Here is a 17604-nt window from a genome sequence, read left to right on the forward strand (position 1 = left end):
TTGATCACACAGCCCCTACCTAATTACAGTAAGTGACAATATTTACAAACTTTACAAAGTCCCATACTCAATAGGAGTAGAAAAATGTGCTTAGGAGTGCAACTGTAAGAATGCCCATGCTGTGCGTGAGAAATAACTTTTTTAAAGTGACAACTTTGTGAAAAAAATTACATTTGATTTATTGTCTTCATTTTCAAAACAAATTGTGTCAAAAAACAAAATCTTCAAAACACTCATAATGCCTCTACCTTAAAACCTTGGAGTATCTACTGTACTTTCCAAAAAGTGGTCATGGGAGGTGTCTACACTGCCCTGGCATTTAGTACTTTCAAGAAATGCAATAAGCAATTTAGAACATAATTGTTCAAACTGCACATTTCAAATATACTGTACACATCATAATGTGTAGATTCTATAACATTCACATACTAAATAATATACAATTATTATTTGTTTGTTTTTAGCAAAGAAATATAGCAGAATACAGTTTAACCTACATTTATGTAGAAATATTTATTTGATATGATTTATAACAGAAAGTGAAGCTTTGAAAACATTTTTTTTTTGTTTTTTTATATAGCATAAAATATAAAAATAGGTATTGACTACCCCCAAAACAACGTTTTTTTTTTTTTTTTCAGAAAACAATGATTTAAAATGTATTTTGTTGCAAGGCTGAATAATTGTCAGTCAAACTATCACAGCACTGAAAAATGGACTGGTGATGGAGGAGAAAGATTCTAGTACTCTAGGGGTTAAAAACCCACTTAAACATCTAAAACAAAATGATAATCAGCTGCCAAGTGGGCATGTTGTAAGTGCACGTAATGTACTCAAATTTGCAAATGTATATCTTACTTCAAGAAGTATGAAGGTCAGGGACAGCTTTGCAAATAACAAGTTGATCAGCAACGGAAGCTCAAATATGTGGAAAAAAAAATGAAACAAAAGAAGCAACTCTAACTAACATGTCGTTCATGGAAGCTGACCAGAGTATTTTTGCTAGATAAGAAATGAGTTGAAAGCTACTGTAATTGGGTGCTATTAGTTACTAAACTTGGTACATAGATATTGCTTGTGCACCCAGTTGCTAAATAAGCATGCCATTTAAATACCTTGATACAGTGTGCTTGCCTAGTACGTGTAAAGCTTAACAGCCATGCGGCGCTCTCAGTGTGAATCAAGTAAGCAACCAAGAAGACAAGTGAAACACAATGATATCCATTTCTATTAGGCAAATACGCTCTGAAAATCATTCACATAATCTAAATACTCAGTACATCTTATCTAGCAGGAAGCAGAGATTATCAGACATCTACATTTCCAAGAACATATTTTAATCGCTGAACCTGACAGTAGTTTTTCCACTTAATTTGCATACCAGGCTTTATAAAGTACACCAATTCAGAACTTAGAAAAACCTGAATCACTGATTACAAGACCAATAAAAGCCTGTAGAATTTACATACACATCTACTGGTACCTTGTCACATCTTCTTAACCTCTAAATCTCCAAATAAGGAGTAAATGAACTTGTCTGCAAGTTTTTTTTTTTTTTTTTTTTTTACTTTTTTTCCTCTTTTGCTTTTCAAATTACAGTGTATATTTCTAGAGCCCCGATGCAATTATGCTGCCTCAATTGCCTCTCAATGGAAAAAGCACCAGGCTAGACTTGGATATCAAAAGGCAGAAATTGCCTGAGAAAACCAACAACACAAAGACAGCTACGTTTCTGTCGAAAGTGGACAGAATAAAAGTCGACAGTTTCTATTAGCAGTAACAAGACAAAATACAGAGGCCCTTTATCTCTTAAAATGTAAATTTATACAAGGATTCATGCTGCCTTGCTGTAAATATCAAACACCCCTTAAGACCATAGAACAAGAGTGAATTGATTTTCCTCTTGGTCTCCACCATCTGCAGATTCTCATAGCTTGGCATTATATCAGTGCTAAATTAAAAATCCTGCACTCTAAAACCATAAGGGAGATTTGTGAAGTTCAAGCTGTTTATTCTTTAAATTATATGATTGATTTTCTATGTTCATATCTACTCCATCTGAATCATTTTTCAAGTTTATTCAATTGATTTCTTAGTGTTATGTGTTGCTCTCTCAATAACCTTTCTTTAGTGTATATCAGCTTTATATCTGTTCTCATTTACATTTATAGGCCTAAAGCAGCTGAAACTATATTGATTTTCTTCAAGCACTTTAGTATACAATCCCTAGTTATTTGTGATGAATGCTCTTTCTCATTTATGGTATTAAAGTCTCAGAGAGGAAACCTAATTCGATTTGCATTCATTTGAGTCATCTGCCCTTCAGAGATACATGATTGTATGGCCTGTTTTGTAAGACAATTCATAATATACTGCAGTTAGAGAGATTGATAAAGTGTGTATCAAAAGTACAGGGTCATTCATTGAAATATTCTCATAATGAATGGCTGAAATATTTCATTTGACAATTCAGTAAAATGTGAAGATATGACAAGGTGAAAATTCAATAACAAGTTTCACCACTTTCCGTATAACATGATCACGATTACAACTTTGAAAAGAATAGTACACAAAATTAATTCAGGGGTTATTCCTGTATTTTTAATTATTTTTATATAGCTAATCAAGAAACACAGATAAAAGAGGTTGTATGTTTTGACTGATTGACTTTTCTTTCTAGCCAGATGTGATTCTTCTCATCTGCCTAGAAAAATTACTAGGAAAATAGTTAAAAATAACCAGAATATCATAGCTACTTGCAAATAATATAGTTTTCTCCAGGTGGTAATACATTATGTTATATTATATGCTAGTTTGTATATGTTAGTCTGCATATACTATGTAGAACTTGACTTGTTATTATAAATGTTTTTGTTAAAAAAAAAAAAAAAAATCTTAATATATTATCTAAATATATCCAAAGCCAAAACCAAGATAGAGAAGGAAAGTGTTAAAAACCTGATGTTTTTTTTTTTTTGTTTGTTTGTTTTTTGGCGTACTCTGTGAGGAGGGATTCATTGATTCTAATGTCCTAGTGACAATTGAAAGAGAAAAATATTCCAACATTTTACAGTTGTCACTGGTAAAAGAATAGTTGGGTATTCTTCCAAGCACTTCCTGTGCCACACCTGTAGTGTAAGTTTTTTTTTATCCAAAATAAAAAGTTTTCTATTTAAACTGGACCTAAAATCAAAAAATTTAATTTCCTATGTTACAGGTAGCATCTAGAAGCAATGTACAGTACCTAAGCAGTACCCGGAGAAATGTACCTTTTTGTCTCCTGAAAGCGCGCTTTGTAGTTTGTGTGTGTGCCCAGGCATTTCTATGCCTCAAGCCTCATAACTGAATATCTGCAGTGTGATAACTAAGACCAGTGCTAGGACAAGGTCATCCAGTGCCCAGCGCAAAGACAACAAACTTCAGCTCCCTACCTCCACAATGTGTGAGCTTATCCCACTCTTAACACCCATTCACTTATCTCTGCATCACTGCGCAGCTCTGGATCTACCAGTCAGATTTCATGAACTGTATGTTCTCTGCCACTGCTGATCACCTTGAACTAATTATAAATAATTACTGTATAGACCGGCCAGGGGCAAAAAAAAAAAAAAAAGGGGCAGAGCATGCATACCAGTCACAGGTGAGTATGTAGTTGCACAGATTAGGGAGAAACAACAGGTTGGTTATGTCAGAACACCTAGTTATGAATTATTTAGTAGCTAATATCTTAAGAAAAAAAGTGTGGAAAATTATAACTTTTGTAGTTTTAACAATGGATGCATGCTTGTGTTGCAATTTGGATTATTTTGTTGTTATATAAAATAGCTTAAAGTGTTAGTTCATTATTACAGAAAAAAATTGTAAAGGTCTGCAAACAATGTACACCCTCCCCACTTCTCCGAACCCTTCTCTGGGGCTGCTGAGCTGTGGTCCATGCATTTAAAACCTCCATTCTTCTCCCTCTTCTTTCGCCAGGGATTCTGGGATGGACCAGAAATATTTTGACTGATCATTGCCTATACAATGAATCTCTCTGGTCTGTCCCAATAGCACTGTACAGAGAACAATGTGAGGAGCAGGAATTACAAATTCCGAGACCAGTATACTGACTGCATGGGAACTGACAGCTCAAGATCCCTGGAGGTTAAGTACAGCAGGGAGTGTGATTGGGGAAAGTGTATGGGGTTAGTTTACCTTTTAATTTTTTTTTTTTTAAAGGTGAACAAACCCTATCTCTCTATCTCTCTCTCTATCTATCTATCTATCTATCTATCTATCTATCTATCTATACATATATACATATATATAGTATCTCAGAAAAGTGAGTACACCTCTCACATTTTTGTAAATAATTTATTAGATCGTCTCATGTAACAACACTGAAGAAATTACACTTTGCTCCAATGTAAAGTAGTGAGTGTACAGCTTGTATAACAGTGTAAATTTGCTGCCCCCTCAAAATAACTCACTCATAATACACAGCCATTAATGTCTAAACTGCTGGCAGCAAAAGTCAGTACACCCCTAAGTGAAAATGTCCAAATTGGGGCCAAGTAGCCATTGTCCCTCCCTGGTGTCATGTGACACATTAGGGTTACATGGTCTCAGGTGTTATCGGGGACCAGGTGTGTTAAATTTGGTCTTATTGCTCTCACTCTCTCATACTGGTCACTGGAAGTTCGACATGGCCCCTCATGGCAAAGAACTCTCTGAGAATCTGAAAAAAAGAATTGTTGCTCTACATAAAGATGGCCTAGGCCAGTGATGGCGAACCTTGGCACCCCAGATGTTTTGGAACTACATTTCCCATGATGCTCTGGCACTCTGCAGCGTAGTGGAGCATCATGGGAAATGTAGTTCCAAAACATCTGGGGTGCCAAGGTTCGCCATCACTGGCCTAGGCTATAAGAAGATTACCAAGACCCTGAAACTGAGCTGCAGCATGGTGGCCAAGACCATACATTGGTTTAATAGGACAGGTTCCACTCAGAACAAGCCTCGCCATGTTCGACCAAAGAAGTTGCGAGCACGTGCTCAGCGTCATATCCAGAGTTTGTCTGATCAATGCTTTGTCTTGCAGGACCTGTTCGCCCTCCACTACCTCTGCATGCAGAATCTTTGTCTCTCCCTTTATGCCTGCTTGCCATTTTAAAAACAGGGTATTGCCTAATTTTAACATTAGCTATTATAATAAGGGTAAAAAGAATGTGGTGCTTTGATGCACTTAAAATGTGGTGCACAAAATTGTATTACACTGGTGTGGTGTGACATGCTATAAATAAAAGGCATCTTTCCCTGTGTCACATATACCTCCCCCACAAAAAACTAAAATTAACCTTATACTGTATAAGTTTTAACATACCAGAAACTAAAACAAAAATGTAAATGTGAAATGAAAGTAAATAAAGAAGAAATAAATTGCAAGAGGTGGGGATAAGGAAGCACAGCTAACCAGTGATTGACACACACACAAAAGGGCATAGATACAACTGTTGGGTCTATGCCACATAAACAAGGTGGGTATAATAATATGTAGCCCACCACACTGCAAGTCCTAATAATATAGCACAGTTCAGCACGTTAAATACAAGGGTGGGGGATAATATGTAGCCTGCAATTTACACACTGCAATTTGAAAGTAATGTAGAAATATGTAGCTGTAACGATCAGGGGTCAGACACCAGCAGCTATAACAGTAGAGAGGCTCCCACTGATCAGCAGGATGAGTACACAAGCAGGTCACTCTGGTTGGATGACACAAACCTAGCCAAGGTTCCAGGTCTAAGAACTAATCGGTATTTACCAGAGCTCTTGATGGTGGAGATGGGTTTTGCTGCATGTTAGTACCAGATCAGGGTACTTAGTGTCCTCAGGATTGTCCCACCAGGAGGTGAGCATGCCAGGGGCTAGTAGCAGATATAGCAAGTAGGGATCAAGTATAGTCAGTAAACGAGCCAAAAGTTGGTAACAATCAGTTGCAGGTTGGAATCAAACGGAACAAGCCACAGGTCAATAATGAATGGTGGTGGAGATAACTGCAGGACAACTGCAGGTATGCAAAAGAGCAATATATCATCTGGGGAGAGAACAATAATCTATGAAACAGGAAGTGTAAAGACATGGCTTAAAGCAGAGCTTCACCCAAAAGAAGCTCATCTTTAAATAAGGAAGTTCATGGGAGGAGCAAAGAGTTCACGGTTCAGCAGAAACAAGAAACAAGGCAAGATTGTTCTAAGAGATGATAGAGGGAGCTGTCCTGTCCAGCATCTCAGGTGGCATAGTGAGAAGAGCCACAGGCAGACACCACAGAGGTCACAGGTTCCAATCTGGGCCCTGACAATAGCACTATATATCACAGTTACTGTATCTCTCCCTAACCACACAGAAGGGTTGATTTACTAAAACTGGAGAGTGCACAATCTGGCGCAGCTGTACATGGAAGCCAATAAGCTTTGAACTTCAGCTTGTTGAATTAACCACTTTCAGACCGGACCATTTTGCTGGTAAATGACCAGAGGTCTTTTTACACTTTGGCACTGCGCTGCTTTAACTGGTAATTGCGCGGTCATGCAATGTTGTACCCAAACAAAATTTGCGTCCTTTTCTTCCCACAAATAGAGCTTTCTTTTGATGGTATTTGATTGCCTCTGCGATTTTTATTTTTTGCGATATAAACGTAAAAAGACCGCAAATTTTGAAAAAAAATGATATTTTCTACTTTTTGTTATTAGAAAAATCCAATAAACTCAATTTTAGTCATACATTTAGGCCAAAATGTATTCAGCCACATGTCTTTGGTAAAAAAAAAGTCAATAATTGTATATTTATTGGTTTGCGCAAAAGTTGTCACATCTACAAACTAAGGTACGTTTTCTGGAATTTACGCAGCTTTTAGTTTACGACTGCCTATCTCATTTCTTGAGGTGCTAAAATGGCAGGGCAGTACAAAACCCCCCCAAATGACCCCATTTTGGAAAGTAGACCCCCTAAGGAAATTGATAAGAGGCATGTTGAGCCCATTGAATATTTTATTTTTTTGCCTCAAGCGATTGAATAATGACAAAAAAAAATAAATTTTTTTTTTTTTTTACACAAAGTTGTCACTAAATGATATATTGCTCACACATGCTATGGGCGTATGTGAAATGACACCCCAAAATAAATTTTGCTGCTTCTCCTGAGTACGGGGATACCACATATGTGGGACTTTTTGGGAGCCTAGCCGCGTACGGGGCCCCGAAAACCAAGCACCGCCTTCAGGCTTTCTAAGGGCGTAAATTTTTGAGTTCACTTCTCACTACCTATTACAGTTTTGAAGGCCATAAAATGCCAAGATGGCACAAAACCCCCACAAATGACCCCATTTTAGAAAGTAGACACCCCAAGCTATTTGCTGAGAGGCATGTTGAGTTCATGGAATATTTTATATTTTGCCACAAGTTGCGGGAAAATTACAAACTTTTTTTTTTTTTTTTTTTTTTCACAAAGTTGTCACTAAATGATATATTGCTCATGCATGCCATGGGCATATGTGAAATGACACCCCAAAATAAATTCTGCTGCTTCTCCTGAGTACGGGGATACCACATATGTGGGACTTTTTGGGAGCCTAGCCGCGTACGGGGCCCCGAAAACCAAGCACCGCCTTCAGGCTTTCTAAGGGCGTAAATTTTTGAGTTCACTTCTCACTACCTATTACAGTTTTGAAGGCCATAAAATGCCAAGATGGCACAAAACCCCCACAAATGACCCCATTTTAGAAAGTAGACACCCCAAGCTATTTGCTGAGAGGCATGTTGAGTCCATGGAATATTTTATATTTTGCCACAAGTTGCGGGAAAATTACAAACTTTTTTTTTTTTTTTTTTCACAAAGTTGTCACTAAATGATATATTGCTCACGCATGCCATGGGCATATGTGAAATGACACCCCAAAATAAATTCTGCTACTTCTCCTGAGTACGGGGATACCACATATGTGGGACTTTTTGGGAGCCTAGCCGCGTACGGGGCCCCGAAAACCAAGCACCGCCTTCAGGCTTTCTAAGGGCGTTACAGTTTTGAAGGCCATAAAATGCCAAGATGGCACAAACCCCCCCCAAATGACCCCATTTTGGAAAGTAGACACCCCTAAATTTAGGGGTACACTAGTGAGACTAGGTAATAAATGGCGGGTGCCCTGAAACTATAAAAAAATAACTAACCAACCAGCGTCACCTGTAACAGTTATATGGTGATCACTGGTGAAAGGGTTAACTAGGGGGCAATCAGGGGGCTTTATGCGGTAGTATATGGGGGTCCCTGGCGCTATAAAAAGCTGCAGCGAACCTAAATACCTACCTGCCTAACTAGCGTCACCTGTGACACTAATACAGCGATCAGAAAAACGATCGCTTATTAGGCTGGGTTCACACTGGAGCGATGCGGGAACGCCACGAATGCGCGGCGGGTTCCCGCATCGCATGCCTCCCGGCGGCAGTTCACACTGCCCTATGCGAACTGCTGGGAGTGTCAGTGAAATGTTACTGACACCCCCAGATCAGTTTGCATATCGCAGTGCGATCTGCAAACTCGGATCGCATGGTGTGAACACCCATGCGATCCGATTCTGCTGCGGGCCAAAAAAAGGGTCCCGTGCGAATTTGCGGCGGGTGCGGCGAATGGCTGAACTCGAAACGCACAGAGATCGGATGTGATTTGCACTGCAGTGCGGTGCGAATCACATCCGTTCTCATAAACCGCTGCAATGTGAACCCAGCCTTAGTGACACTGGCGAAGGGGGGTGATCACGGGGTTAAACCTTTATTGGGGGGGTTAGGGGGGTACCTTAGAACTAAAGGGGGCTAACCCTAACTGCCCTAACAGTTATTAGTCACAAATGACACCCGCCGGGTGATCAGGGGGTTAAACCTTTATTAGGTAATAAATGGCGGGTGCCCTGAAACTATAAAAAAATAACTAACCAACCAGCGTCACCTGTAACAGTTATATGGTGATCACTGGTGAAAGGGTTAACTAGGGGGCAATCAGGGGGCTTTATGCGGTAGTATATGGGGGTCCCTGGCGCTATAAAAAGCTGTGGCGAACCTAAATACCTACCTGCCTAACTAGCGTCACCTGTGACACTAATACGGCGATCAGAAAAATGATCGCTTATTAGGCTGGGTTCACACTGGAGCGATGCGGAAACGCCGCAAATCCGCGGCGGGTTCCCGCATCGCATGCCTCCCGGCGGCAGTTCACACTGCCCTATGCGAACTGCTGGGAGTGTCAGTGAAATGTTACTGACACCCCCAGATCAGTTCGCATATTGCAGTGCGATCTGCAAACTCGGATCGCATGGTGTGAACACCCATGCGATCCGATTCTGCTGCGGGCCAAAAAAAGGGTCCCGTGCGAATTTGCGGCGGGTGCGGCGGGTGTGGCGGGTGCGGCGGGTGCGGCGAATGGCTGAACTCGAATCGCACAGAGATCGGATGTGATTTGCACTGCAGTGCGGTGCGAATCACATTCGTTCTCATAAACCGCTGCAATGTGAACCCAGCCTTAGTGACACTGGCGACGGGGGGTGATCACGGGGTTAAACCTTTATTGGGGGGGTTAGGGGGGTACATTAGAACTAAAGGGGGCTAACTCTAACTGCCCTAACAGTTATTACAGTCACAAATGACACCAATGCAAAAAAAAAAAAAAAAAATGACATTGGTGTCACTGTGACTGGGGGGCAGGGGTAATTGGGGGGGTGATCGGGGGGTAAAGGGGGGGTGTGAGTGTGCCTGGCATGTTCTACTGTGTGTGTAGAGTGTTGGTGCAACTCACCGATCCGCTCTCCTCCGTGTCGGAACGAAAAATACCGACACGGAGGAGAGAATACATCACTTCCTCTCCTGTGTTTACATTACAGGAGAGGAAGTGATGTCACCGGGGATTTCTATTCGTCGGGAGCGATCGCGAGGGGGTGGCCATGAATGAATGGCCGCCCCCTCGTCCCGGATCGCTCCCGGACGAAAACCGACCGCCGCAGGCACCGGGCGGGGGCCCGATCGGGCCCCCGACCCGCGGGAGGCAAGGGACGTACATGTAAGTCCTTATGCCTGCCCGTGCCATTCTGCTGACGTACATCGGCGTGCGGCGGTCGGCAACTGGTTAAGCTTTGACAAAAAAAATGGAAGCTGATTGTTCTCTATGCAGAGCTGCACCAGATTTTGCACTCTCTGTTTTAGTAAATCAACCCCACTGTCTCCCAATCTACTCCTACCTCCACATAACAAAGCCCTCGTTACTGATCAATATAAGCCCCTGACCACAGTTCAAAGGCAAGGAAGTACATTATTGATAGTATTAGTATTAGTATAGTCAAAACAAAACACACTGACGTCATTAAAAAACACTGATGTCATTAAAGCTTCCCCCCCACCCGTGCCCTTCAACACTGCCGGGAGAAGGTGCCGCGGCGACGTCCCTCTGAAGTTTGGCCCCCTCCTCCTTACTCTGCCGCCAGACCAGTTAGAGAGCACAGCGTGCTTTGCGCAAAGGCTTCACTGCCAGTTTCCCTTGCGATGAATGGCGGTTGCAGCACCCGACAGCCAATCACAAAATTGTCTGGGGTGCCCACATCACAGGCTCCCTGGACAGGTAACAAAGAAGAAATGGCTGCAAATCAATGAAAGTCCAATACCATTTATTAAATCACTAGGGTGACATCAAAAAGGACACCAAAATGCAATCCTGTAGATGCCTTTCACACAGTACAATTGAGCTTAATGATTACAAACTTGCTTGTGAAACGCATCTTCAAGATTGTGTGTTGTTGTCCTTTTTTGATGTCATTCTGGTGATTTAATAAACGGCATTGGACTTTCATCGATGTGCAGCCATTTCTTCTTTGTTACATATACCCATGGAAACGGGCCGGGGCTTGCACTTGATTGGAATCCTATCAGGCTTAATCCATTTACGTGGAGCAGTGATTTCTTTATCCCTCCCTGGACAGGTAAGTGTCCATATATTAAAAGTCAGCAGCTACAGTTTTTGTAGTTGGTGACTTCTAATTTTTCTTTCCCCAGGCAGAACTCCTCTTTAACTGGCCATGAGTATATTTTGTCAATGACATCAGTCATTTTCCCCTTCCCCTTCTTATATTGTGCTGCCTGCTGGGGAAATGTTCTTCACAGTGACAGTGTGTGGGAAACAGATTGTCTCAGCAGTGCTTCCCAAATTGACAGCAACATCCTCCCAGCCAGGGACGTGAGGAAGTGGCCATTGCCCCATCAACATTTGAATGAGGTGCTTTGCCCCCCCCCCCACCCCTTAGCAAGGTACCCTCCTGATCTTGGGGGCATGTGTCCTGGATTGATTTAAGAAGGGCAGGTACGAGCTTGCTGTCCCTTCCTTTTTTGCATGTTCAGATACGGGTATTGTATAGATTTTGAGGATGACAACATACTTTTTTTTTATGTTTTTTACATGGGATCCCACCTTAAAATTGATACAGAACCCCATGTTCTTTTTTATTGCACAGCATTATTGTTTTAATTAGTGCACCATAACAGCCAATGGCTGTGCAGCTGCCAGCATCCTGATGTCATTGGTTGTTAGAATACAAGTAACTGGCCTGCACAGCAACCTTGCATGCTAGGACACAGTCAGCCACCAGTATCCTATCAACCAAAGAGCGGAAAGTCATTCATTTAGTGGCAGTGTGGTACCATCACTAAATGAATGACTTGCGGCTGCAGCAGCATGTCTGCAAACTAAGAACATGAAAGCTTTTAGTCAAATATGGCTGCAAACATGGATCGCATCCATAGTTGCTAGTAAAGACCAGACACTTATGCCACGTACACACGACTGGACTTTCCGGCAGACTAGGCTCGAAAGGATAAGTCCATCGGACAATCTGATCGTGTGTGGGCTAGTCCGATCGTTTTTTGGGAAAAAAAATCCTACGGACCTAGAAATAGAACATGTTTCAAATCTATCTGATGGACTCAATTCCAACAGACTAAAATCTGGAAAACCGTTCGCTTGCGTGCTGGTCCGATGGACCAAATATGACGCAAGGGAAGCTATTGGCTACTGGCTATTGAACTTCCTTGTTTAGTCCCATTTATGTCATCACGTTCAAAATGAACGGACTTTCGAACGGACTTAGTCCGTTCCTGTGTGGCCAAGTCCGTTCGTTTGGAAAGTCAGTCGGAACTCCGCCGAAAGTCTGCCAGAAAGTCCGGTCGTGTGTACGTGGCATTAGACTCCACATGTTGGTGAAAGTCAGTGCTCACTATCAAAAAGATGCATTGCATGGCCATGTGGGCCAACATAGCTTAGCTAACTGAAAACATAAAAGGGAGAAAAAAAGCTTTAGCAAGTAAAATCTGCTTAAGGCCCCTTTCACACTTGTGTGACCTGAAGTAATACCTATGTTATCTTGAGGTCTATGGACCTCAAGTGGCATCAAAGGCGGACCAAAGTAGTGCATGGACTACTTTGAAGTCGCTGTGACTTGAAGTCGCATAAATAATGGTACTCATTGGAAATCAACTTGCCATGCAACTTTTCAGTCCCAAGTCGCAGGAAAAGTCGCACAAGTGTGAAAGGGGCCTAAGGCTTTATACACAATTGACTCCAAGATTGTACTGACTTTGGAGTGCAACTTTGATACAACTTTTATGCCACTTTGGTGCAACTTTGAATGGGTGCAACTTAGATAGGACTTTGGCTTTGACCAGTGATAATGAACAACGGTTGCACAACTGTTACATTGTATAACATTCAGATACGACTTTCATGCAACTTTTGAAGGTTAACATTGAAGTCTGCCGCCCTCATGTTTCATGAAAGTCAGACCAAAGTAGTGCATGAACTACTCTGAAGTTGCTGCAATTTTAAATCATGCATATATGAATGGTTATCATCGGGAAAACATAGGGAATGAATTGTCATGCAACTTTGATGTCCAAAGTTGCATGATAAGTCGCACAAGTGTGAATAGTGCCCTATATAGAAACCAGATACTAATATTTTGCTTTTAACCCAGGTTCACACTGCTCCGACATGAAAGTCACGCGACAAACAATCCGACTTTGCCCTGCAACTTTAGTCTGACTTTGATCCGACTTAATGTGACTTTTTACATTCTATTGCCCTGTACACACGGTTGGACATTCCGACTTGTCTTGCATACACACGGTCACACAAAGTTGTCGGAAAATCCGATCGTTCAGAAAGAGGTGACATACAACACGTACGACGGGACTATAAAGAGGCCAGTAGCCAATAGCTTTTGTCTCGTAATTTATTCTGAGCATGTGTGGCACTTTGTGCGTCCGAATTGTCTACACACAGAATTTAAACGATCGGATTTTGTTGTCAGAAAATTTTAGAACAAGATCTCAAACTTTGTGTGTCGGAAATTCCCACAGAAAAAGTCAGATGAAGCCCACACACGATTGGAATTTCCGACAACACAGTCCGATCGCACATTTTCCGTCTGTGTGTACAGGGAATTTGGCATTCAAGTCAGACCAATAGTAGTGCAGAAACCTTTTCTAAAGTTGGATAGATTTGTGCAGGATCAGTTAAGAATGCTTTCATACGGAAACACTGATTTTCACATGTCATCCAATTTCACTTGTGCTTTCACAAGTCGGACCCCATTTTACACCAGTGTTGTAAAACTGGCATACACAGACAAAAACAAGTAAGTTAAAAACATTGCTTTACACATTAGGTGTTATGCACACAGTGAGATAGGGTTGTACACAGAGCAGATCAGCATGTTTCCCTTGTGGGTACAGCCAGGTGTTTCTGATCTGCCACTATCAAGAAGCCTGTACAAATCAATGACAGGCTGACTCAGTTTCTGGCTGTCTGCAGATGTTTGAATGTGATAGCACATGGAGCGATTACCTGCAATTAGAGGCAGAGGTGCACATATATCCCTAACCACAGATAATTGCTCCATAGTAATTACAAGCAAACAGCTGTGGACAACCATGGACAGTGTAAAACTTCCATTGACCTAACAGGCTTGTTCGTATTATTTTACACCTTTTCTATCATATAGAGATTTTCCAACATTGCTCCATTGCATTGGCAAAATTTTTTATATGTTGCCATATTTTGTGGTGTAAACCAGCCCATAAATTTCCTCTACCAGAGTTTTTCATGTGATCTGAAAGCCGTAGAACTTTTTCCCTATGTATTTCCTTCTCTACAATTTAACGTCTCTGTCACAGTGTATGCCAAAATATGCATCTGTGCATACATACTAGCACATTCCCCCATGTTTTGTCTCTTCAAAACACTGATAGTACAGAAAAATGTATAGTGACCTGCTAATACATGTTGATCTGCCAGAAATCCAGTGTACCTTCCTATTTGAGCTAGTAACACAGTGCCTCAGCTGCACTTAAATGTCAAGCTGTGTAATCAGGCCTGCCCTGTTCCCCTCTGTTGGTCTACAGAATATATCACTCACACCTCATCTAATTTCCATAACCTAAGGGGGAGGTATCATGTAGTACACAGAGAGAGGAACAAAGCTGAGGAATTTAGTGCCGCAAATGCCGCGTACACACGACCGAATTTGTCCGCCGGACTTGGCTTTCAGTGGACAATACATTCGTCAGTGTGCTAGTCCGGTGGACTAAGAATGACACATGCTCAGAAGCAAGTACGAGAAGGAAGCTATTGGCTACTGGCTATTGAACTTCCTTTTTCTAGTCCCGTCGTACGTGCTGTACATCATTGCGTTAGCAATAGTCAGACTTTCGGAGTGTCCGTGTGTGGCCAAGTCCGTTCGTTAGAAAGTCCGCTGGATTGTTTGCCGGACTAAGTCAGCCGGACTATTCGATCGCGTGTACGCGGCATTAGGCGGCGTGCACACGAAGTTAGGAGCTCACTAGGTTTTTGGCAAGATCAACAGGTATTTTTCTATATTTGTAACATTTTTGAAGGGATAAACATAATACAATTTGCAAGAATTACAGAAGTGTACTGCATATGTTATGCCAAGGGATACATTTAAAAAAAAAATGTATTATGGTGTCAACGAAGGCAAATAAATTATGTGAGTGTGATAAACCATAAAAGCAAAAGTAGGTGAATCTTTTCAAATGACCAGATTTGACTGTATTTTGATATTATTAGGCCTTATGCACACAGAAATGTACCCGTTCCTATGTCCACAAGTGTAAAATCTTTATTGCTTCTCCAGGGAGTGGCAGGTGCCATGTACTGTACAGCCACCAATACAAGTGAATGGCTGTACCTGGCTGTAATTGTGTGAATGCTGAACACTTTTGTACCAGCATTTACACAGGCATAATGTGTATTTTCCTAAACATGACAATGAAAGTTTGGGGTAATAGGCCATATGCATTTGCAGGTGTCCTGGTGCAGGAAAACACCAGGGATTTTATGCTTGGTATGCATGATAAGCATCCATGTGCGTGAGACCTATGTAAAGCTACCGCCGCAGAAGCTGCTGTAAAGCCATCAGTTCTTCCCCAGTGTCAGTTCAGAGGCGGCCAGGCATACAGCAACAGATTATTCACTCCGGCCCAATGATCAGTCTTGTGGATGTATTTTAGGTGCTTTATTGTTAAGGAACTTGGATAGGGTATAGGGTAGTATGGGATAATCCAGACTCACTAACTATTTACACTTAATTTTTCCCAATTTCTCTCTGCTGTCTGTATACAGGAACAAGTACAGATGACAGAGACTGAGTCTCTATTTTTAAAAGATTATCCCAGGCAGGGTTACTAAACGTTTATCCATCCAGGGTACTGCATACAGTCACTAGAACTCTGAACCCAGGTCAGTACTGACAATGTCACAGGATCACTGGGTGCCTTCCTCCAGTATCCACTAGACACACTTTAGTGATTTCTCCAGACCAGGTTCTCAGTGAGGAATCCCTTGATAGGCTCCAAAAGCATTAAAAAGTAGGCCTCCAGCTCTGCCACAGCCAGAATCTTGACAATCAGCTGCTGGGATCAAGATAATGGCAGCAGGTGGGGGCAGCCACCTTCATTCAAACAGGTGGATTCCTTCCACAGGGAGAGGTAATAGAGATCCCGCTGCTCTAAATCTGACTATTTCAATGCCTCTCAACTACCTTCTGGGCACACCTCCCCAGGGATTGGCTGGAGCACAATAAATATTTAAGCTGGGATTTGCCTTGCCCAACCATCTATTTCCCAGAAGCCCTGGAAGGCAGGGGAGAGCAATCCGCAGCCTGTGAGATCCAGAACATCCAAAAGTAATCAACAACGGCTCCACTGATTACAGAGTAACAAGAAAAAAAAAACGAAATTTGCCTGATGTCCTAGCAACCTAACTAGGAGGATGCGACACCTAAAAGGGAATTTCATGCATCTGTTGACAGGATATTAATTTATTATCACTTTTTTTTATTTGTGTGTAAAACAAACAATACACATTGCAATGTTCTTGTTGTACTCAAATGCATTTATTTCAGATAAAAAGACATGTTTAGTGTATGTCTGTATTTAAAGTTCACATTAAACATAACAATATTTCAAGGGCTGTTCCACTGATTACATGTTCATAAATAATTTACAGGTAAATGTAAGTTTACACTCTTAGTTATTATAGAAAACTACTGATCCAGGCAAAATCCCATGAAAGTATGCTCTCTTTTATTCTCATCTCTGATCCCAATGCAGCTTTTAGATAATGCAAATAGATCACAGGCCAAAATGATCTGACAAGATAATGGAGCTTTCATTGCTGCCTGATTAACTTGGCTGTAGGGTTCCACCTCGACCCTTTCGGCTGATGGTCCTAATTAATAATGATTACTCCCAAAATGTGCAAATGGAACGATAAACGAAGAACCAACTAATTAACTGCAACCATTTCTACTAATCATTAGTTAACATCCAATTTTGTCATCATTACACTGAAGCGCATGCAAGGACAGATAAAACAGGGTCAGCCTTTTTGCCCCCATAAACCTGACAGCAATATTTTCTTTCCCAATAAAAGACAAACAAGTAATTAAAGTGAGAGCTGAAGTAAGGGCCACAAAATTCGATTACTTCAATATTCCACCGGTGGGTGAAACGCAACCATTTTTCAAAATAAGTGCTGAAATCATGCTATTTTTCAGACATTACATTAAAAGGAAATTTGTTTCCTTTCGGAGAGAGTTTCAGCCATAGGGAACAATGTAACCTTCGAGACATAACTTTTTTTAAGACAAATGTAGGACATTCTCATGCCTTTTCAGCAAAGGACAGCAGTGCATTTCTTACTTTTATCAGATATTATTAAAAGTTACATGTGTCTAATACAAATTGTTATCTACCTTTATCTCATTGTTAAGTTTTCCCAAACAGCAATGAGCAACTAGGCCCAGAGCAGGATTAAAGCCATATGGGGGCCTCGGTATGGTAGTAGCTTTGGGTCTCATTACAGTACTTCACTCACAGACTCCGGTGTTACATTTTGGGCTCATGTACCACCTGCTATGTAACCCAGAAAGACAAGCTGTGGAGTCTCTGCTCCACTCTGTAACATGCCACTGACACCCCTAGCCTCCCCTCCCCCTCCCTCCTACCCATTATTGCCCCC

Source organism: Lithobates pipiens, unplaced genomic scaffold, assembly GCF_037356315.1.
Source record: "Lithobates pipiens isolate NorthernLeopardFrog02 unplaced genomic scaffold, aLitPip1_a1.2 Scaffold_19, whole genome shotgun sequence".
NCBI classification, from domain to species: Eukaryota; Metazoa; Chordata; class Amphibia; order Anura; family Ranidae; genus Lithobates; species Lithobates pipiens.